At 45.4% G+C, this 23,326-nt stretch overlaps 1 pseudogene; it reads right to left on the reverse strand.

Moving 5' to 3' along the window:
- Positions 1–23,326, reverse strand: part of LOC115312133 — a 131,506-nt pseudogene that overhangs the window by 11,692 nt on the left and 96,488 nt on the right.

Genomic DNA, 23,326 nt, shown 5'->3' on the forward strand with positions numbered 1-23,326 from the left:
CATTGATACCACATCGGCTGTTTTTACCAGCGCATCAAGGTGATGTGTTCAGAGTTTCGGGTTGTTTAATAAAAAACGTTAGCACCCACTGTGGCCCTGAACGGTTTTTTATATTGCGCTGTGTTCAGGCGACCTGACATCGATTAGGAACTAAGGTCAGCTGCTCCACGCGATGTTTATGCGAAATGAATCTGCTAGGAGCCGCACCGTGACGCCACTTCTTGTCGCCCGCCGCCCCAAGCTTCCAATGCGCCTAAAAACTGAAGGAGACGAGGAGACGAGACGGGACGTCAGGACGCCGAGCTCTGGTTGGAATGATTCGGGGGTAGACCTAAGGTAAGCTGTCTTTGTCTTCACTGCTTTCGTAGAACGTGTTAAGATGTAAGAGCCAAACTGCGGACGCCAGCGTGCCATGTTCTAATTCGTTCTGAGTGTGCAGTGGAGACAAAGGCATGACGCATTAGGTCTACTCACTAAACATTCCAACCACAGCTCGGGTTTCTGACGTCCCCGCGAGCTCTCGCCTCCTCCTCTCCCTCAGCGACTCCGCGCATAGTTTTATTAAAGAACGAATGGAAACTGGATCTCATCACTCTAGTGCCAATAAACAAAAACCGCTCGGGCAATACATGAAGCAACAAAGGCATATTCTTCCAGGTGATTACATTTCTGTTGTAAAAAAAATCTGCGGCTAGTGCACACCCATCTGTACATTTGTGTGCGACTGGGCTTTAAAGTAAGTCAACGCCCAAATTTATGCTCATTGAGATCAGTAGAAATAGCCTATAAATTATAGTGTCAGGAATTACCGATGATGAGGCGACGATTGAAGAGAAACTAAATGTTTAATTTGACGAACTTGTGCTGAAAAAAAAAACAAAAAAAAAAAAAAACAAAGAGGTTGCGTCGCAGGCGTCGAAGGTGAGCGAGGAGCACAATCGAGCGCAAAAGCAAGACTGACTCCGGCTCTACACGCGGAGCCTATTTTGTACGCGCGAGTGCTCCTGAAACAATCGGCACTGAAATTTCGGAGTGTAGAACATTCTAGCCTCAAATAAGCGACAGGGTTCTTGAATCTTACCAAAACGCGATATTTACAGAAATGAAAAAAGGCACTTCCGTAGAGAGGAATCGAGCCGTGTCCCTTTGCGTTCGAGCCAAGCACGGAAACCGCTCGGCCACGGACGTACTTGCTCAGAGTCGCGCGTGCCTCCCATCTTTAAATAGAGCATCGTCTCGATGCACGGAAACAACCCCGTGCGAACCAAAAGAAGCGAAGGTGAAACTCCGGAAACTTGTGGCACAGGGTTCTATTAAGCGGAATACGACGTCACCGTTTACTGTCCTATTGAGCACACTACGTTTTGAGGCGCACGATGTGGACGACTTGAGGTATTGGTGGGCGGCGTGATGATAATCTTGTTTGTCGGGCATCACTTCGTAGTTAAGATCTCCGAGTTGGCGAGGTACCTTGTAGGGTCCAAGGCACCATTTCAGGAGTTTCTCATTGAGACCGCGGCGGCTACTCGGTATCCACACCCATACGCTGTCTCCGTTTTGAAAGTGGACGTCGCGGCGATGAAGGTTATAGCGGCGGGCGTCAACACGTTGTTGGTCCAGGGGTACCCCGGCGATTTCTTCATGGTCCCCGATTTGCTTGAAATTTTGCTAAACTCACCGAACAACATCGCCAAAATAGTATCCCAAATATTAGGTCAAAATAATTTTTTTCACAAAGTTATTGAATTTACTGTTTTGGTCCTCACCATGTTTTTCAAACTGAAAGTCTCTACTGGCAACAACGAAAAAGTGACGTCAGTGGAAGTGCCGGAGTTCATTCACTCTTTGGACTGTAGAATTTGTTCCCAACTGATTTGAAGCAGTTTCATGGTGTCAAATGAATGCTTTGGAAGCTCGCTCCAGGACCCGCTCTCCAGCACGGAACAAATGATTGGCATATTTAATTTCTTAGACTGCTCGCTCGGCTGGCAAGCTTGCCTTCCACTGACGTCACGGCACTGAAAAGTGCGGGTATATTGGAATGTTAGTTTTTGCATCATTTTCATTTGCCGATTTTGCAATAACTATTATGAATTTCGCGATACTAAATAGCATACCGGAAAGGGTAAAGGCCGGGGAGTCAGAGAATATAGTTAGTAGAGGTACCTCAAAAAATCGCCGGAGTGCCCCTCGGACTCCGAAGTGCTGACGAGCCTCCCCTGCTTGTTGGTTTATCAACTGGCCGTCGTCGGTTCCGTCGTCTGCTGAGTCGTGAGGTTGCATTACGTTGAGCATCGTTGTGACCTTTCTCCCGTGCACCAGCTCGAACGGTGTAACTCCGGTTGTTTCTTGGACTGCCGTGTTATAAGCAAAGGTCACGTACGGCAACACTTCGTTCCACGTCTTGCGCTCTACGTCAACGTACATAAAGATCATGACGGCGATAGTTTTGTTTAGCCTTTCTGTTGGTGGCATTCGTCTGCGGATGGTATGCAGTGGTTTGAGCGTGGCTGGTGCTACTTAGACGAAGCATTTCTCCCGTCAGCTTTGCCATGAACGATGGTCGACGGTCTGTAATGAAGACTTCGGGGGCGCCGTGCCGGAAGACAATGGACGTGATGAAAAACTTGGTGACCCCATTAGCCATACCTGATGGAAGGGCATTCGTCTCGGCGTACCTTGTGAGATAATCAGTCGTGATGATTATCCATCGGTTTCCTTCCGTTGATCCTTTCGTCGATGGTCGGAACGGTCCAAGTAAATCCATTCCGATTTGTTGGAATGGGACAGGTGTCAGCGCAATAGACCGATTTCACGAGCCAATTTGACTACGCCACCGCTGCCGCAATGCATCGAGGGAGCTTTAGTCTTTCTGCACGTGCGACGACCTCGCTGAAGCTCTGCGCGTGTGGAGCATGAGGCGGCACGAGCCGTCTTGTGCACTGCTGCCTGCCTCCTGCGAACTAAAATTATGGCGGCGTCACGCATGCGTTCAACGCTTGGTGAGGTCAATCTATGAGAAGTATTCACTGGGCGCCATATTTGTAAGTGATGTCTACAGCGCATGCTCTGAACGAGCTCACATCAATAGTATGCTAAGACCGACAATCTTGAGGGTGCCGAATGCACGTTACAAAAGAACTGTGGAAGCTCGCCATCAGCACGCGCTCAGCAGTCGCGCACACAGCTATGGCCGCCAGTGAATACTAGGAAGCATTCACTGGTGGCCATAGCTGTGTGCGCGACTGCTGAGCGCGTGCTGATGGCGAGCTTTCACAGTTCTTTTGTAACGTGCATTCCGCACCCTCAAGATTGCCTGTCTTAGCAGCCTATTAATGTGGGCTCTTTCTGAGCATGCGCTCTGGACAGCACCCACAAATATGGCGCCCAGTAGATACTCCTTATTGGCTGAAGAAGTCCTGCCGGTCTCGTTGGTGGTTTCTTCCGCTGTTGAAACTCGTGGCAAAATGGGGTGTAGTGATGGACTGCCTTCGAAAGATTGGACCAGTAGTACGTCTCGCGTATCCTGGCAAGAGTCCTGCTGTAGCCAAGGTGTCTCCCCGTCGGGTCATCTGTAGCTGGCTTGAAGTACCCAGGTGAAAATATAAAGTTGTATTTCAAGTGACCACTCGCTTTCGAGTGGTACCACTTGCAAGTCAAGCGGTACCACATGGGTTGCAAATGGTGCCACATGAGCTTCAGCTAGTACCACTTAGGTTGCATATGGCACCAGTTTGGAAAATCAAACATATCACAAATAACATAAGTGAACGGTGTTGCCCCAAGTTCAATCTACAAAAGTTTCAGGTGTCTTAAATATGTTGTTGTTAGTTACAAAAAGTCAAGATCAGAGACAATGGCTGTAAAGATTTTTGAAGAAAAAGTGATACATCCACACTTATTTGAGACGCAATTCAAATATTTGGACAAGAATTCACACATATATACAGTGCGATAATGGTCTATACATATTGATATGCTACATTTTGCATGAGTACAATATTCTGAAAACACGGGAGAATGATACTTTCATACGAGATTCACTAAGCCATTATATATTTTGGAAATCTGTTCCCGCAAATAGTAATCCACTTCCTGGAGGTATTACAACAAGACGTTTCTTGAGCTCGAGCTCAAGAAACGCAGGGCACGGCGAGTCTTGAGCATCTCCTCATCCCTTCACAGCCAATGAGAATGTGACATTAGCAGACACGACCGCCGGTGAGCCAATCACTAACCAGGAAGATAACGATTCACGCCCTGCGTTTCTTAAGCCGTCATTTGCCACGTGTACTGCGTGTACCCGTTGGGGGTGTTGACTCTTCATTGTTATATTTTCATATATTCGGATAACTATGTTTTCTTCTATGCTATTTGTTCATTCACTTACTTCTTCTTCTCCATCATCATTTTTGAAGAAAGAGTCTCATGAGAGCAGCACAGGTGACTAAACGCTCCTTCCCGACCCGCCGGGTCCACCAAGGACTCCAAATTATTTCGAAGACGGGATGGACGACGGATTTGGTATCAAACCTCCTCCAGACTTCTTGAGTAAACCAAGGAAGTCGGAAATTCCCTGGGAGCGATGGATTTCGCTTTTCAAATGTTCCATGAGCGCATGTGGTGTTCACGCACTGCCCCCGGAATGTCGTCGATACCTGCGACGCCACTGCCTGAAATCGGAAAGTCAACGAGTCTTCGAAACGTTGCCTTCCTCCCGCGTTGCCGCTGTGGCGTCGCCAGCAACGACGTCGGTGGCAGCCGCTTCTAGAACTCCGACGACGGACGTCTACCAAGAGGATGTCAACACCCTCAGCGCGCACTTGAAAAAGACTTGCAACATCGACCAGGAGCGTCACGGGTTCCGCCAGCGTTATAAAAAGCCCAAAGAATCATTGTCATATTATTTGACTGCCCTACGGAACTTGGCAGTTCCGACCAGCTTCGGTCCTCAGCAGGACAAAAAACATCAGGGAGCAGTTCACGGCTGAAGTTCTGCCCACTAACATTAGAGAATGGGTGCTCCTCGACAGAAACATTCCTTTCGACGTAGCTATTGAGATCGTCCTAAACATAGAAAAGGCCAAGATTTCTGCTAAGCAGCTGATCATTGCCACTAGAAAAAAACTGACTTGCAACGTCACTCACGCCCTCGAACGGTTGATTGCCGTCGACAGTCTTCACGTGGAATTTCATCTTCCCGTCAGTCATCGGGGTAGAATTTTTTCCATTGGCATGATAAACGGCACAGTCTATCGCTCCACGAAGCCTCACGCGAGTGTTATTTCTACCCTGAGTAAATCTGCCTATCCTGCCCAGTTGCATAACTACAAGCCCGCGATCGATTCCATCGAGAGTAAGGACTCTGGAGCATCGAGCTATTCACAGACGAACGCCTAAGTGACACGAGGAAACTTATCACGACGATTGGCTTTGCGTGAATTGTGGATTTGGTGTTGACCGCTGCCAAAGCTGCGATACTTTTTTGACCCACAGTACCACATGAATCGGGGCACCACAGCTCCTATCAAGCAGAAAAAAATAATGAAGCAGACCAAACCAACCATGGTAGCCAAAGACATGGCGCAAGCGACTTGGAGTCGCGTGGGACTTGCCCGAAGGACTTATGGGGGCAAGGTGGCACAGAGGACAAAGAAAAACAAATTGTGGTGGCCCGGAAGGAACTGAGTCCCTTCAAAGTTGGCCTTGTCATACACTCAAAAAAAAAAGCCTGTGAGTCTGCTTTCCCGCACAACACTCGGAGAGCCAATCCCCGCAACTTACGGAGGCAGCTCAGCGAATGACAATGCCGAAACATATGTTTAGATCAAAATACGCAGTCTGGGTTGTGACATTCAGCAATGCAAGCGTGACGTTTTGCATTGCTTAATGTCACAACTCAGATTGCGTTTTTTGGTCTAAACATATGTTTCGGCATTGTCATTCGCTGAGCTGCATCTGTAAGTTGCGGCGATTGGCTCTCCGAGTGTTGTGCGTGCAAGTAAAAGCACAAACATTTTTTAGAGGTTAGGTAAATTAGTTCAATCTGCTCAATCACATGACTGTATTCCCATGAGCTGTTAAAATATTAGTATTTTTCTGTTGTATTTGCAGAAACAGTGCAACATTGGGGACACCAGAACAAGGTGCTTGTTCAGCAAGTCATCACTAACATGTCGACAGACCTGTCAAAGAAGATCCAGGACTCCCGAAAAGCTCTGAAGTGCCTGGGATTTGAAGATTTTTAATCTTCATCAGCCCAAGTACCTCTGCCCTACAAGCACTGTCAACTGCAAAATTAAAGTAAGAAGGATTAACATCTGGCTTTGTTTTTGTGCATCTATGGCAATGGTACCACTTGTTTTTCTCTCGAAACTGGAAGGGACCACTAACAGCCACGCTGTGTTGTTGCCACTGAAGTTCTCCTTGTAGAGCACACCTTCTCGGATGGAGAAAGTTGGCAGTGTTCGAATGAAAACGCGGGAACAGCGATTCCTTGTTCCTCTGAGTGCTTAATGCGTCCTCGTAGTTCAGAATCATCTCTTTGGAGTCCTGCCATGTCACATACATCTAGTGCTTCAAGGAAACACTCGTCTTCGTTGTGTTCAGTGGTGGCAGGTCCGGCCTCTACGGGGCCAATCACAAACTTCTGCCGAAAACGAAAACACAAAGAGGAAACGTCGCAGGCGTCGAAGGTCGGTGGAGTAGCACGATCGAGCGCAAGAGCAAAACAGACTCCGCTTCGCCAAGGGGAGCCTCTTTTATACACGCGAGTGTTTTTGGAACAATCGGCATAGCAGGTTCGGCGCGTAGAACATTCTAACCTCGAATAAGCAACAGCTAGGGTTCTGGAATTAAGAAGAACTCGATTATTACAGAAATAACATAAACGTACTTCCGCAGCCAGGAACTCAGCCGTGGCCCGTTGCGTGGGAGCCAAGCACAATAACTGTTCGGCATCGGACGCGCTTGTTCTGAGACGCGCGTGGCAATAAAACCAGTACAAAGTTGCATAAGACCAGCCAAATCTTACTTCCTGCCGAAGTATCGACTATTGTTTTAAAAAATATCAAACGTCTAGTTAATACTGATTACACTTCAGTAAATTACGGCGGAAATGTAATTTGCAATCCCCACCCCTCCCTGTTTTGATCTACATGAGCATGGTACAGGCGTGCGGTCGTGTGTCACTACTGTGTGGTGAACGTTAACCAGGTTCGCGGTTGCACCGCGCTGGCTAAATTTCTTATTTACAGCTGGGAGACAAGTCGCCGGATGAGGCAGACTAAGTTCTAGGCTGTATAAACACACACACACACACACACACACACACACACACAAAATACTTCCATCTGCACTGCTCTATATGTAGTTACTTACATTTACAGTTACTAGAACAAGAAAAGTTATGAATTACAACTTGCTCCTTTAAAAAATGCTTTTCTTTCGGAGATGTTTGCACAGCTCATAGTATTTAGGATTTTGTGCTTTCGGAGTTTATTTCTCGCGAAAGAAGAAGGTGTTTTTTGAACTTTATATACTACTGAAAATTCGGGGTTTGTCGTAGTTTATTTTTTTATGTTCCAAATTTTCTAAAATTTAGAGTTTAATTTTACTTTCCTAATTTTCCAGAATTCAAGATATAATAATAAAAAAGAAAAGCTGGACATAAACGTACCTTAAATTCATCAGCACTCATCTGTATTGAGTGATATTGCTGCAGCTGCATTTTGCATTGGCGTTTTGCCATTGACAATATTGACTGTCCCACGAAAAATATTGGATAGAAGTGTTGCGTCAACAACTGCCGGTACTTTGAAATTACTAAACTCCAGGACTTAGTTGCTAGGAAGCGTTGAAGCTTCAGCTGCATAAACTCTGTCGAAATATAGGGCTTCACAGCTGTCGGTCTTCTAAAAACATTAACCTTCCTTCCTTAAAGAAGCACCCAAATATTATGGTCCAGACTAATACTCTAAGGCGTGGCTTTGGTTGTGACCCAGAGATGCCATGACCCTTGTTCTGAACGAACCCTGACAAACTGAGTGGTAAAAGCTTTTTTTCAGTAGCCTGAGATTTCAACGGAAAGAAAAGTTGTCTCTCCTCAGGACCACTGACCCTGTACTTCTATAAAATCTATTTATGAAATTAAAATGATTTCGGACTAATTAATTCTAATAGACAAGACCTTTACCAACAAGTTTTTTTTTTTCAAAAAAGTATCTTCGGATTTATCCGAAAACAAGGAACTCTATTTATAATAACTCTATCGTCCTTCCATCCCTTTCTTCCCCCTCGAGACTTGACAGATTTGTTAAATAACATGTGGCGTTATTAAATGTTTACCAGTTACCTAAAGAAACGTATTCTGAGGAATAAGAAAAAAATTAGGTGGATTTTATTTTATGTGTACGCCAGGAGCATAATTTAAAAGCGACTTTCTTCTACTTTTAGGCATATCCCACTCAGCCGGAAGCAAATTTGTTAAATGCAAGGGCCACAGTGCTTACAATCTGATGAACACAATAACCACCGAAGCTATCTTTGGGGGGATATAGAACAAAGGACCACTGAAATTAACGAGACTGCTACTGTGTTTAAGAAGGAAGGCAGCCAACTTTGTGCTGGTATTCATGAAGGTCCTACATCTACGTGTCTGAACCTGCAGTTAGAAGCCGCAGTCTTTAACGTTCAATCACAGCGAGCGAAAAAAAAACTCGTTTTTGTTCTTATGGCGGATGTAAAAGACGTGCATGTGAGAGTACAGGAAAGGTGTGTGATTAAACTTTGCATTAACAACACTTTTAAAAAGTTAAAAAGATACTAAAATGAAAATTTAAACTTCCTCTTACGTTCAGGAATGAGTCAAACATGATCAGCTAAATCTGCTAATGACAATCGCACGATTGTATGTTGAACGGATAACTATTTTTTGTTCCAAACGGCGGATTCAAGCCAGCGCTTAAAGATCAGCCGTCGGAGAGCACGATGCATCTCGGAAGATCCGGCGCCTGAAGCGTGTTCAAGACGTCACGCAATTACCTTCGCGGGCAAACGGGCAGGAAAGCTGACTTGGTTGTGAGCTTCACAACCGATGTGAAGTCCACTAGTTACAACCTGGCCGTTCGGGATGCCCGTTCCCCGCTTCGGGCAGGTGTTGAATAGGCCCGTTGGGCAGGCCTCATGAGTATACGCAGCTTGCCGCCCTACTTCCGCGGAGTGGCGCTATTTTAACAGTAGTTTGACGAATCGACATTGGGTTTATTCGTTTTAAATACTGTCTTGGTCTCTTTACCGCCAAGGCGTGATTGACATGTAGACAATAAATTAGGCGCAAGAATTTTGTTGCAGTAATTCTTTAAAGGGAAGCTGAATCAGAACTGTAAATATATCTTACACGTGCGGATATAAGTTAAACATGATCGACTCTTTCTCCTGATAATAATCGCAAGCTTGTTTTTCAAATTTATGGCTGTATTTTTCGTTCTAAATTTTCGATTCTGGCGAGAGCTTTAAAATCAGCCATCGAAGAACGCGGTGCGTCTCGGGATATCCAACGCGCCCGCGATTTTCCCACAACGTCATCGGGCTCCCTAGCGCCAAGCCTACCGTAGTTATGAGCGTTAACCCTTGGTGACATCAACGTGATTCTACATCGCTTAGTCAGAGCACCCGAGGGATGTAACAACCTATCCCCGTGAGATCACAGAGCCGGCGGAATGGCCGAGTCGTTCGAGGTATATGACAAAACTATGTCCGACCACCTTTCCGAGAGCAAGCTGTTCTGCGGTGTACGCTTTTTGGAGAATACACTTGGCAGAACTCCTGGGGTCAACCGGTTGTCCCTGTTCTGTCAATTTACACTCTGCAGCACACTGGTGTTCCTGAGGTAGTCGTCAACCCGAAAATGCTTGCCGCACAAGCAATCAATCACCTTCCACAGAAGCCCAGGTGGGAAAGAGCGGGCGGGCGAGACCTGTTTACCGGCGTCTCACAATTCACAAGTCTGTTCTCAAAATTTTCTTTAACACAGTGTTTTGGCATCCCGACATAAACTCGTCGACATAACTTACCGAAAATTGTTTCGAAGGTAACGATATCACAATAAACGCACGCGGAAGAAGCAGAACGGCGGAACCACGAGAATGACGAGACCGAAACCACCGAGATGATGAATGAATGGATGCTGACGGCTGCAGGAAAGTAGTGTGTCGTCTGCTCCGCGACATTGGCTATAGGGTGACATTGACAACGTCGGTTTCGGGCGCAAGATGGCGGAATATTCCTATTTCTTGTTATCGAAGTGGACGGCAAAACACTTTCATACGCGGCATCGGTAGGACGAGGCCATTACTGCTTAACTCATTTACCATCCGACTGATCACAACGACCAGACTCGGCGAGGGCACCAGCTTTACGGATGAAAAAAAAATAGCGCTTTCCAGGCACTATATCACTAGGCATCCCTCATTTATTAAAGTATGGTGCCTGGAGCGCGTCTTCGACTGGTCTGTTTAGCGTCCTAGGCTGTGCCCAAAATTTACTCGATCCGACCCAGGAGAGAACGTTTAGTAATGTGGCGTTTCCGACCCAGGAGAGAAGGTTTAGTAATGTGGCGTTTCAAAACTTACTTGCGCTTACTCGATGACGTCAGAACTCGCGTTCCAGAAGCGGGTTGTTTACTCCGGAGTAACTACTTACGCTACACTCCTCTATCGGGGGGTAACGTCGGATCAAATCTAGTAAATACGTCACGTGATCTGTTTGTCGTCTGCTTTTCAGCCGACAGCCGTCAAAGCTTGTTTGCTCCGTTTGCTTTGGTGGCAGACGTTCGAAATGACAACCATTAAGGTGCAGCCATTTATCTGTGGTTATTGCAATTTTTTGTTTTCAAAGCACGAATTGGCTGCATTACACCCAGACCGTGCACCTCACCCGAAAAGGTATACTTGTTGCTAGGGATCGTTTTCGCCGTCCTGCAACGCTTTTCGCAACCCGCTACGATAGCCGGAACTCTACAGTCAAGGCCATCGGCGCGCCGCCGCAGTAGCGGCTTCTTGGTTGCGGAGGGCTTAGTGGAGGGCGAACCACGGTCTATGAAAACTCAAAGGTTCAAAGGTTCAAAGGTTCAAAGGTGTTTATTGGCTAAAACAACCATACGACCGAGAGCCTGAGGCAATCAAAAGTCAGAAGCCCGTGCATACATATCCTGATTTCCTCCTCGGCCACACGTTAACAGATGAAATGGAGATGTGGGAATGTAATTTACACAAGGGTGAGAATACTTAGTCTAATGAAGAGAGTAAATGTCGTGGTGATTCCGCACCAGATCTTTAAATTCGTCTACGCTTGGGGCCTGGCGAGCAGCATCTGGTAAGTGATTCCACAGGGTAGGCGCTTGGACAAAGAGTGAGGTAGAGGCACTAATGGTGCGGGCAAAACGCTGTTCAAGTTTCGAGGCGTCTCGCCTAGACCTCCTCAAGTAACCATCGGGGATGGGACAGACACCATGTAGGTACCTGTAGAGGAGGACCCGTCTGAAGAACAGTCGGCGTTTATCAAGTCTGGACCACCGGAGGGATTGCAGCCGCCTTTCATAGGGTAGCTTGCTTGCCCTCTTGTCCTGCAAGTAGAGTGCTGTCTTTGTGGCCTTTCTTTGCGTCGACTCTAGTCTCCTCTGTAGGTCAACCTGGTGGGGGCTCCAGACAAAGGAGCAATACTCCAAAACCGGCAGTACAAGAGCTGTGTACAATGTACAAAACGCATGGCTTGGCATCTCTCTTGTTGTCCTGGATATGAAGCCTCTCAGTTTGCTCGCCCTTTTACAGACGTAGTCAACGTGCCTTCTAAAGGACAGGGTCTTGTCAAACAAAACACCAAGAATCTTAGTGTCTGTGACCTCTTGTATGCGCTTCCCTTGTGCATTGTAGACGACGTCGACGGGTTTCCTTTTCCTTGATATTTTAAGATACACAGTTTTGTCTGGGTTGAGGAGCAGTCCGTTGACTTCTGACCACATGCAGATCCTGCGCAGATCGGACTGCAGGATTTGGCGGTCGGGAGAGGAGTGGATTATGCGGTACAGTATGCGATCATCTGCATACCGAAGAATGTTAGATTGTATGTCGACCGCAAGGTCGTTGATGTAGAGGTTGAAGAGGAGTGGCCCTATAACAGAGCCCTGAGGCACACCCACTCTGACATTGTGCCATTGGCTAAAGGCACCGTGGAAGTTAACTCGCTGACGGCGATTACCCAGGAAGTTCGATACCCATTTAAGGGTTGCTCCGGAGATCCCAAAGCCTGGGAGCTTGGTAAGAATGTAATCATAGTTCACACTATCGAAGGACTTCGAGAAGTCTATGGACAGCACATCTGCTTCCTTCGAGCTGTCCAGGGCACTGCTCAGGTCGTGGTGCAGGAGAGAGAGCAGAGTTTCGCAACTCCGCCCCTTCCTAAAGCCATGTTGAGAGCTGCATAAAAGGTTGTTGACTTCTAGGTGCGTGGAGATTTTACTACAAATTAAGGTTTCAAATATTTTGCAGAGGATGCAGGTGAGGCTTATTGGCCGGTAACTTTCGAGAGAGTTCAGTGGTTTCCCCGTTCCTTTGTGGACAGGGGTCACATGCACTAGCTTCCAGACATCAGGGATGAGTGCCCTGGAAAAGGAGTAGTTGTACAGGTCTGCCAATGGGGACGAGAGTGCCGAAGCGCAGGCCTTCAGCAGGAAGGGAGGAATGCCATCTGGGCCAGGGAGGCGCCAGGTTTCAGCTGGGAGATGGCAGCCGCAACGTCCTCGGTGGTAACGGGTGGAGGGACGAAAACAGGAATTGACTGTGTGCGGTTGTGCTTCTCAGCAGGGGGACTATCAACTTGGGGAGGAGGGCAGGAGTTGTTAAACTCGGGCACCGCATCGCTGAAGTGTTGGCCAAAGGAGTTGGCGAGGACCTGAGCATTGTCAGTGTATGTACCTCCTATTTGAAACTGGGTAGCAACACTGTTATGTTGTAATGATCCGTAGAACTGCCAGAAACGTCTGGGGCATGTTCTTGCCTGGCTTGCCATGTAGCAGAGATAATTCCGATAGGATACTCTTATCTCCCTTTTCAGCTGTCTGAAGAGATCCTTGTATGCCGCCCAATGAGTTGCATCCTGTGTTTTTGAGGCCCTTTTGAAGAAGCGCCTAGTCTTGCTTGATAGCTGCTTGATGAGTCCAGTTATCCATGGTTTGCCTTTCTTGTGTTTGGAAGAGATCATAGTATGCGTAGAGTCTCTGCATGCAGCCCAGAACATATCATAGAATAGGTCCCATGGGTTGTGGTCCGTCAGAAAGTCCGTGCAGAGAAACCAAGGAGCCAGGGCAACAGAGCGTTTCAGTGAGTCACGTCCGTCCTTGTTAAACAAGATTGCCTGCTTTGAGATTATTCGTTTTCTTGTGCAGCTGAAGTTCCAGGAGGAGGAGATTCCAATAATGTGGTCAGAGTTAGATAGCGGGGGAGTGTCAGACACAGATAGTAATTGGGCAGGGTTCCGGCAGAGAAATACGTCTAGGGTATGACCCAAAACATTGCCACGGTCGTGCGTTGGGAAGCGGACAATACCTCTTATTATAAGGGCGCGAGCCTAAACAGGAGCTTCTCAGTATCCTGGCCCTCGGCGTTGGTGAGGATGCCGTATTCTCACTTTCAAAGTTGAAAATGTTCGAACGCAGTAAATGGTGTGGAAGCATTTTTGGTTTCTTCGAGAGGGTGAGTAATGACAGGATAATGATTGTAAAGCAGTAAAGGCGGCTTCGAAGATTTCATGTATATGATCAGTCAACAACCGCGCCCCATCTCCCTCTCCAAGATGTCGCCTAAAGCAGTTTGAAAGTTGTTTTTTTTAGATTTTGAAGTCATATTCGCGTCAAAGCTAACGTAAGTTGCGTATCACTCTTGAGAAAGCCCCCTGGGCTGAACCGCTACCGTGTGGAAGCAATTTTCCGCAAAACGCATTCGGTGCCAATTACGACGCGTGGAACATAAGCGTTTATGGCACCTGAACCAGATATACAGCAATCGCGGTGATTAATAAAAACAAATTTCTGATGTCTAATCGAAAGGAGTAAGTACTTTTGATCTCAAGATACAGCCAAAAGGAAGATGAGCAAAAGAAGCCTGTTGAGTTAGCTCAGAAAACACCGCGTCGTCAATAATATTATCGTCTTTTCGAGTGCTTTCGCCATGATCACAGGAGATCGTCTGCTATTTTTTGGTATCGCTGCTTTGTTTTCTTTTTGCCACAGCCCAATACGACACCAATCCACCAAATCCGCATAGCATCCAGGTGATTATCCCGGCCGTTCCAAAATCGAATCGCGGATCGTTTACTTGCGATGTCACGTGGAGATGTAACGTGTCTCCCACTGACGTAGGAGACACGTTACTCGGGTAAAATTTGAGGCATAACTCTATGCTGCCCATACCCCAAAAGTGGTTCCGAAGTGGCAACAAATAACGTCAAAGAGGCCGAAGTGTCATGCTGTTCATGTCGCGTTCCTGGAGGTTGGTCGTAGAAATGCTAAGGGGGAGCAGCGAGCAGCACAAGCGAACGCGAGTGTCGACTTTGTAATGAGTCCCAACTTTTAGCTGCCGAAGCTTCCGTGGACTGCCACACTAGAGAGCGACCTGCAGCAGAACAGGCGTCTGCCACATGCACCACAGCTGTTGGGACGCAGCCAGGATCACGACTGGTGAGAGCGGTAGTGTTTCAAATCTTACCCAAAATAAATCCGATGGTTCGAACGCTGGAGGCGGCTATGTTTTAAAACGCCAAGGCCAATAACCTTTACCCTGGAGTAAGATCGAGTAAATTTTCAAACACGGCCAGCACGACACTTCTATGACGTCATCAGGCGGAAAATGAGCATAGCTCAATCTACGAGCTCTCAGCATCATAAAAGACACGAACTTACACTCGTGAGTGGCCGATGTTAGTATTAAACAAGTGATAAAAGATTCCGACACTTACCATTGGTGCAGAATGAAAGATGGCGCTTCAGAACCTGGCTGAATACGGTAAAACGGCGGACGGCGCTTGTCAGCCACTCGCGAGTGATGAGTTCCCGAGTTAACGAGCGGGGCTAGACCTCGTAGATTGAGTTATGACAATAAAACGAGGAACTCCAAAAGCACTTTTGTGCTCATTTAACGCGAGCATGGAAGCAGGCGTAGTCCGGTGAGGCAGCACGGCGGTGACATCAATCAAGTATTTCACGCACTGTATGGCATCGATAGTGGAGCGACTATAGTACTGTCACTCCACCGCGAAGAAGCGCGCACATCACAACAATTTGCCGACATTCCTTGTCACAGGGGAAAAACTAAACGAACGAAGCGAAGTCATCGGCTTGGAGGAAGCGTGCGCTGCTCTCGTCGGGCGAAGCTTACGCGATTCTGTAAGCGAGAAAAAAACACACAGAAACGGCTGTACAATTCTTATAATATGACACAAAAACTACTACGAAGACACGCTCACATCGACACGATTTTGCGACGCTATTTGTCTCAATGTGAAACACTAAACGAATGAAGAAAAGGATAGTCCAAGCGGAGCATTTAGCACGTCGACGGCGAGTAAGTTGGACGGCGAGACGATCGCTGAATTCTCACATCATAGCACAGAAGTTACCGTGCACAAAAGCGGACACCGCAACAGATCTGCGACGTAGACCCGGGTCACTTCGAAACATCACTGTTCCTCGGCGAAAACCACGTTTAAAGCATCGCGCGCCATGTTGAAAAAGAAGGCTCATCAAGCCTCGACATCAGTGACATTAAAGAATGAGGGGAAGCGATTTTCTGGAGGAGTGAGTCCAAGTGCTGTGCTTTGGCTTTCTTCACCAAACATTCGGTTTTTTGTTTTGGCGTAGGTAATCAGTACTATAGTGAGCCAACACCCCATATAACGGGGCTGCCATCGGGAGGCCGATGCCGTCACGACATTCCATTGCTTCCTCATAACCAAAAATCAGGTTTCTTTTGTTATCGTTAAATTCAGTTTAAACTATGTTTTCTTTCATTTCCCAACGAAATATTGATGTTTCTGAGGTTCGACTGCTACCTACGTCGTGTTGAAGAAAAAATAAAATAAAGCTTCAGAATTTGGCTTTTATATTACTTAAAGGAAGCATAAGTGTTCAAGCAATTTAACCTGTTGCAGTGTTTCTGTAGTGAAAATTTTTTTAGACAAGTAAATGACGAAGCACGTTACGCTTAGCCATCCACTGCGGTTGCGGATGTCAACGTTGCCAAGGTTTTGAAACTTCCTGAAAACAACAGAAGGCTAACTTAAAGTGAACTTTTAGTTTCACTTGGTCTCTCCTTTCAACAAGTTCAACACATTGCAACAGAAATTCTAAAAATGCGTCGCGTGTGCGCGAGGTGGGTGCCCAGGAGTCTTGAAGAATAACAGATCCAAAGGCAAGTTCAGGCGTACAAGAAAACTTTCATTTATTTATTTTTGTTTCACAATGCTGCTATCCCAAACATAGGGGCATCGTAGGAGAGGGTTACAAAAAATATATATAAATGAATACATTTCGAAATAATGAGCAAGTTGCTTGCTGTAAGGCGGCCAGCCGGTGCAGGAAGTTTTCAAGTGAATCTGAATTAGTGCTGCTGGGGTGAAGGCTATTCCAATCGGATATACTTCGTGAAAAAAACGAATTTTTAAACCAATTTATGCTGACCTGGGAATTGTTTATGTATCTTGGGTGTGAAGCTCTAGTGTTAGTTCTGGTAGAGAAGCTAAACGTATTGTCTGTGTTGATGTGAGGACTGTCCGTGATGATCTGAAAGAGTTTTCAGCCTGTCAGCTATCGCGCGGTGGAAGAGAGGAGACAGGTCCGTTTGTTTCATTAATGATGTCGGCGAATCGCACCACCCATATTTATTAAAAATAAATCTTAAGGTCTTTCTCTGCGCCATTTTCAATTTTTTTATATTGACTACTGTGTTCCAGACGACACGTTCGTTTCCCAGTGTTGGCCTAATTAACGCTTTATATGCTAGTAATTTAACTTCAGGTGTTGCGAATTTAAGTGATCGTTTTAGTTGCCAGAGTCTGCTTCTAGCTTTGGACGTAAAAGAAGCAATGTGGGAGTTCCAGGACAAGTTATTTGAAATGGTAATTCCCAAATACTTGTACTCTAAGACGTTGTTAAGTGTATGTCCGTCTACGCTGTAGCTAAAAAGGTAAGGGTTTTCCTTTAGTGTCATGGACAAAGTTACACACTTGGCGGGGTTCAAATTAATTTGCCAAGTCCTGCACCAGGCGGCAACTTTAGAAAGACACATGTTTAGTTTGAGCTGCTCATCAGGGTAATCAGCGATGCTATATAGAATACAATCATCAGCAAACAATTTAATATTTACATAAATATTGGAACATAAGTCGTTAATAAACAGTAAAAATAATAGCGGTGAGGGACTAGAACCCTGCGGTACACCGGATGTAACACTGCGTCTATTCGAGGCAGAACCACCAAAGGAAACAACTTGAAGCCTATTTGTCAGAAATGCGTGTAGCCAATTTAGGAGTTAACCTTTTTTAATATAGTATAAAGCTTATGTAGCAGCTTAGTATGCCTTAGCCAGATCTAAAAATATAACATCCACCTGTTTGTTTTTAGTGAGCGCGGAAGCTCAATCATAGACAGTAAGTAAGAGCTGTATGGTTGTGGAGTAGCCCCCTCTAAGTCCGTGTTGGTGCGGACTTAGTATTTGATGTTGGTCAAAAAAAGACAGTGATATGCTTTCCAATTATATGTTCGAGTATTTTGCAGATCTGAGATGTTATTGAAATAGGACGATAGTTTGACAGATAAGTTTCTTTGCCCTCTTTGTGAATTGGTTGTATTTTAGCTATTTTCCAGTCACTTAGTAAACTGATTTTGAGAATGATTTTTCAAAAATGATACACAAATATTTCGCTATCCATAGAGCATACCGCTTCAAGAATGCATTCAGTAGCATATCGGGTCCCTTAGCTTTCTTGCAATTCAAATTGATTAATAAATTGAGAACACCTTCTTCTGATATGACAAGATCACTCAGAGAGGCGTCATGATTAGAGTGCGAAAAAATAGGAGCCTCACCAGTATCGATCGAAAAGACAGAAGCAAAGTACCTGTTAAAACCCGTTGCTATCGTCTTGTTATCCTGAGTAAGAAAACCGTCGACGGAAAAGCTGTTTAGGGAGACACATTTCGGCGAAATGTGACGCCAACATTTCGCAGGTGACGTTTTTTTTATAAAATTGACGAGGGTTGTGCTATGGTAATGAAATTTAGCATGTTTAATTTTACCTTTATGTTCCACGACAAGACGTGGGAGGGTGTGAGACGGTTGGTTTGGGCGCGTCCTTTTGGGATGCAATAGAACTTATAAACTTATAAAACAAATAAAACTGTTTGAGCGCACAAGGTTTGTCAAGAAAGGGAATGAAAAAAATGGAAAGACGACTAATCTAAGCTTTCTGTATAGACAAAGCGGCTGACAGATGCGGAAGCATGCCATCTCTTTATCTGTTAAACAGAGAAATTATGTTTCTAGAAGGATGTGTGTAATGAGCGATAAGAAATTTTATCACTTGCATGTGTTTACGAGATCGGGATCGAGTTTGACGATGATTCATGTTTCAAAAAATCAGTTTGGAGTTGGCGCCTGTCCGTGTCGTACGTGTCTCTTTTTTCGTCCTGTTTCTTCGCGCCTGGGTTTTAACCCTTTTGCGAGCTTTTCTCAGTCTATTAATCTTTCTGGCCAACTGTATTATTTCTCGAGAAATCCAAGGACTCGTCTGCCTGGGTGTATAATCCTTTTAGGAACAAAACGGCTAATGCCCTCATCTGTAATGTCTTTGAATTTACTCCACAGCGTGTTTAAATTTGCGTGAAGGATACATGAGAACAAGACAAACCCCTCGTAATTTTCTCCAAGAACGTCAAGGATGGATTTATCACCTGCCTTGTCAAAATCAAATACGTTTTCTTTATTTGTCGGTTTATACGGGACCGCTTTGAATGGAAGAGTAAGAAGCAGGCTTTTGTGGTCGCTTAGTCTTTCCTCAGTAGAAACTTCAGATGAATTCGAAAGTTCATGGCTAACAAAAGTAAGATCGAGGATTGATTCCGATTCTCCTTGAATTCTTGTGAATGATAAAAAGAGCTGTTCTAAGCCAAATATAAACAAAAGATATAATAAACACTCCGAGCTTTCACGGTCCGTTGATCCTGGCGACAAGCATTTCGAACTCATACAGGGAAGGTTGAAATATCCGGCAAAAATAATTTTGTCGTGACTGTGCACATGGCTCGGCATATAGCTTTTCGGATTTTCCAAGAAAGAAATGTGGTAGCCAGGGGGTCTGTTAACAGTGCCTATTACAATATATGTATTATCAATCGTTATTTTACACCAAAGCATTTCTGCTGACCCCTGCTGGTCAAACTGCTGACATGATACGTTATTCTTTAGAGCCAATCGCAACCCCTCCTGCTCTAGTCAACCTGTATCTCCGTACAATTACGTATTCGGTTGGTATAAGTTCTTCATTTAGTATGTTAGAGTGTAACCATGTTTTTCTTAGTACGATGATATCCGGTCCATGGAGAAGAATCATGTGCTTCCAGATCTTCGGTTTTATTCACAAGGCTTCTTACATTTACATTCAATAATTTGAGCTGGCTTCATGTAGGATTTGTTGCTGAGTTTTTGTTGTGCGGAACTGGTGTCACTTGTTGGTCAAGCAGTTTAACCTTATCAGCAGTTTAACCTTATGAGCAGAAGTATCACGGACGTAAACCGAGTCGCCAATGATCAGAAAATCGTACCGTACTTCAAATCGGTGTGTTTGCCCTTTACCGAAACCCAGAAGTCTTGTTCGAGCAAAACGAACATCAAGGGGAAAATCCTCGCTGATAGATATGCCGCTATCTTTTAGCTTATAGGCCGACGATAAGACAGCCGCTTTCTGTTTGAAGAAACAAAATTTCACGATAATGGGGCGTTTTTTTTTTATCTGAGCTAAAACGGCCAAAGCGATGGGCCCTTTCAATTTCAGACGACTGGATTTCCAGCCCTAGTCTATAAAGGCAAAATTTTCGTACATGTTCCTCGGATTCTGAACACGTTTCTTTTCCGGTGTCATTGATTCCGAGAAACAGAAGATTTGATCTAAGCGGTCGGGCCTTTGAGTCTACATATCTTATTTTCAGACCGGATATTTCTTTCTGCAAAGTAGAAACTTGTTCGCCGATTTCATTTTGCAAAGTGAAAACTTGTTCGCTGATATTGGTTGCTGGTGCGCTGGTTGAGCTTTCAAGTTTTAAAACATGCTGCTCTAGGTTTTCGACACGTTTGCCTGTCTTTTTCTGCCTTTCCTTCAGTTGTTTAATTGCGCCCAGAATCATGTCTTCTTCGGTTTGGAGATTTTTTACGGTGGCGTATACTTTAGCCGAAAGGCGAAGGTATACGCCATCGTTCCGTTTCGCACCGCGTAAAGAGATTTTGCACGGTACAAATGTATACGCCACCGAAACTATTAAAATATCGGAGAAGATATTTGATTTCATAATCTAGATTGTGACGCACTACGAATTGTGGATTCGCAATTATGACCTGGACTCAAACCAACAGTAAAGTGTATGGAACTACGCGAATTCGACACAATCCCAAAAAGCGTCGTGTGAGTCCTTTGGCAAGTAAAGTAATGATTTTGCTATTCGCTGGCGCTCACTGCATAAGCCTGCAGCATTGTGTTCTACTGTACATATGCAGTCTACGATTCTTACTTCACAAATCTTCTGAAAAAACAATTGCGAAAGTAATGAACAAAAAAGACTAGATTTACTCCAGAGACGTCAATTTATACCTCAAGACAATGCCCTGCAGTATGTGTTTGATGTTGCATTTGGAGCATTGGGTGCAATAGAACCTTTTGTTGCTGGGTATCAATCCAAGTTTTTGTATGCTAATGGCGGTTGAAATTAAGCTTTTATTCGACAACGACTGGGCGTAAGAAGGTTACGGTGTTTCTTTTTTTTCAGTTTGAAGTGTGTCCAGAAAATATTACTCTGTAGGATGCGTTGACTTGAGTGAATCTCTTAAGAATATTCAGACCATTTTATTGCAATGAGTGGTCTGGGGCCTGCTGAAGCCGAGCATTCCAAGTATTCACGTGACACCTTCAAACGCGTAGCGCCAGAAGCTTGTAAATTTCGTCGAACTGAAATAGAATGATAATAAAGTGGACTAATACCTTGAATGTGCAGGCTCCGCATCGAAGCCTCTTCACAGTGTACTAGAATACTTGGGTAGTGTTGGGATCGGAGGGGCTCAGCAATGGGAGCTCGTGAGAGCGCTTGTATTGACAGTTTGTGGTGGCGCTGTAGTCGAGTTACCCAGAAAAATTACGCAGCCCGCCAAGTTTGGCGGAAAATCCGTTTGGAGTCGACGACGTTATTCCTCCATTCACCAGTGTCAATAAACGTCCTTTCACTCACTCACTCACGACGTTACTGCTTTTGTTTTACTTCGAGCGGTGTGCGCGTCGGTAAGCCGACCACGATTTTATAGTTCCGCGTGTTCGATCGAAATATATGTTTTGAATCTTGTGTGTTGTGGCTTTGCGAATGGCGAACGCAAAAGTGTAGCGCCGAAATGCCGTCGGCGAAACGGCGACAGAACTCTTGCTGCGCACCTGGATGCCAAACGGGCTACATCCGAGTAAAAGGCGTGAAAACGGTGTTCCTTATTGGCGTTCCAAAGAACAGAGCCACAAGAGATCTTTGGGAAAAGAATCTGCAACGATCGGACAAGCGTCTTAAAGAAACAAACACTGTCTGCGAGCCGCACTTCGAGCCCCGCTTCATCCCTCTAGACTACGTCCACATAATCGGCGAACAGGAAGTGAAGATTCCTCGTGGACACCCCGCGTTTACGCCAGACGCGGAGCCGACTCTGCTGCCAAGTGTACCGCAAGACCTTGAGTGGCTACCGTCCCGCAGGACGTGAGGAAAGGAAGTGGAAGGCAAATCCACCAAAGCTCATCGTTGCAAAGCGGTCGGGGCTCGCTCGCGAAACTGACCCGTTGTCGCCAGTGGTGAACAGCGAAGCTCCTGCCACTATGCCACAAAGCATCGATCGCGACACATTAGGCTCCCTGAGTGTGCTAACTTCTTGCTGGGCTGTTCAGAAGTTTAGCAGCTTCAACGATGTTGCTATTTTAGAGAGTGCCCTTGAGCCGAAGTCTGACAAATGTCAACATCGAAAGGGCGGTGTTCTTTTGTCTCGACAACTTACCTGATTTGGTATGCCAAGTATACCTCAAGACGAGTACGTGGTATGCCAAGCACACCTCAAAACAACTACGTCACTATTCTGCGTATGATTATCATCACGCGGTTTCTGGATTATGCGAAGAAAGGCAAACGTTTAACGATGAATATCGCGAACCTTGTTGCCTTTTTGCGACTTGTCGGAATTGTGTCAGCCTTTAATAATGACTCCCTTTAAAACTGCAATTGCAACGTGGCCAATTAAACCGTTATTGAACAATTTAATTAACGAACTTTGGTTAATTATTAAGCATTGCAACGGTTATTCGCCCACTTATTTTTCACCGAGCCCTACACATATATAAGTAAACACGGCATCCATGTATCTGGCCCCTCCTTTTTTGCAAAATATGTAAAGTTCTGTAAATAATAAAACAAAAACGCCCAGTTTGTCTGCGTGAATCAGAAACGACCCCATGGGTCTTTTACTTCGAACACCCAGCTCAGGCGAGACTTAACTGGCTGTCAGAAAGCCGCCGTTGGTTAGATGTATTGTTATGATCGTGTGGATTTCAAATGGTTTACCCTCAAGAGGACAATACGCTGCACATTGTAGCTATATCTTTCAATGCCGTGCTGTGAACTATTACAACTTTTACCTTGCCTGACTTACCTGTGCTGTTGTTTCCTGCTCTAAATGATGTGAAATAGTTTTTTGTTTTCTCCTTTGAACCTTATAAAGCATTACTTGTTCAGCCCATGTTTTCTCAGTTTTTGGACTTGAGTTCAATGTTAAAACGCGATAAAAATTGTCACGGCTTATAAGCCATTTCTTACAAGGGAGCGTCGGGTGGTCCTCGAAAGGTCGTGGCAGCCATGAAGAAATGTAAGATTCTCATTTCTTTGCGAGCGTCGTTTGGGTGGTTCGTCACATAAATGAACACAAGAATGAGTGACAAAGAAACGGGCATTTCATTTAAAATGCTCAACATCCGACGAACTGGAAGTCGC

Source organism: Ixodes scapularis, unplaced genomic scaffold (assembly GCF_016920785.2).
Source record: "Ixodes scapularis isolate PalLabHiFi unplaced genomic scaffold, ASM1692078v2 PGA_scaffold0__279_contigs__length_252992795, whole genome shotgun sequence".
Classification (NCBI taxonomy): Eukaryota; Metazoa; Arthropoda; class Arachnida; order Ixodida; family Ixodidae; genus Ixodes; species Ixodes scapularis.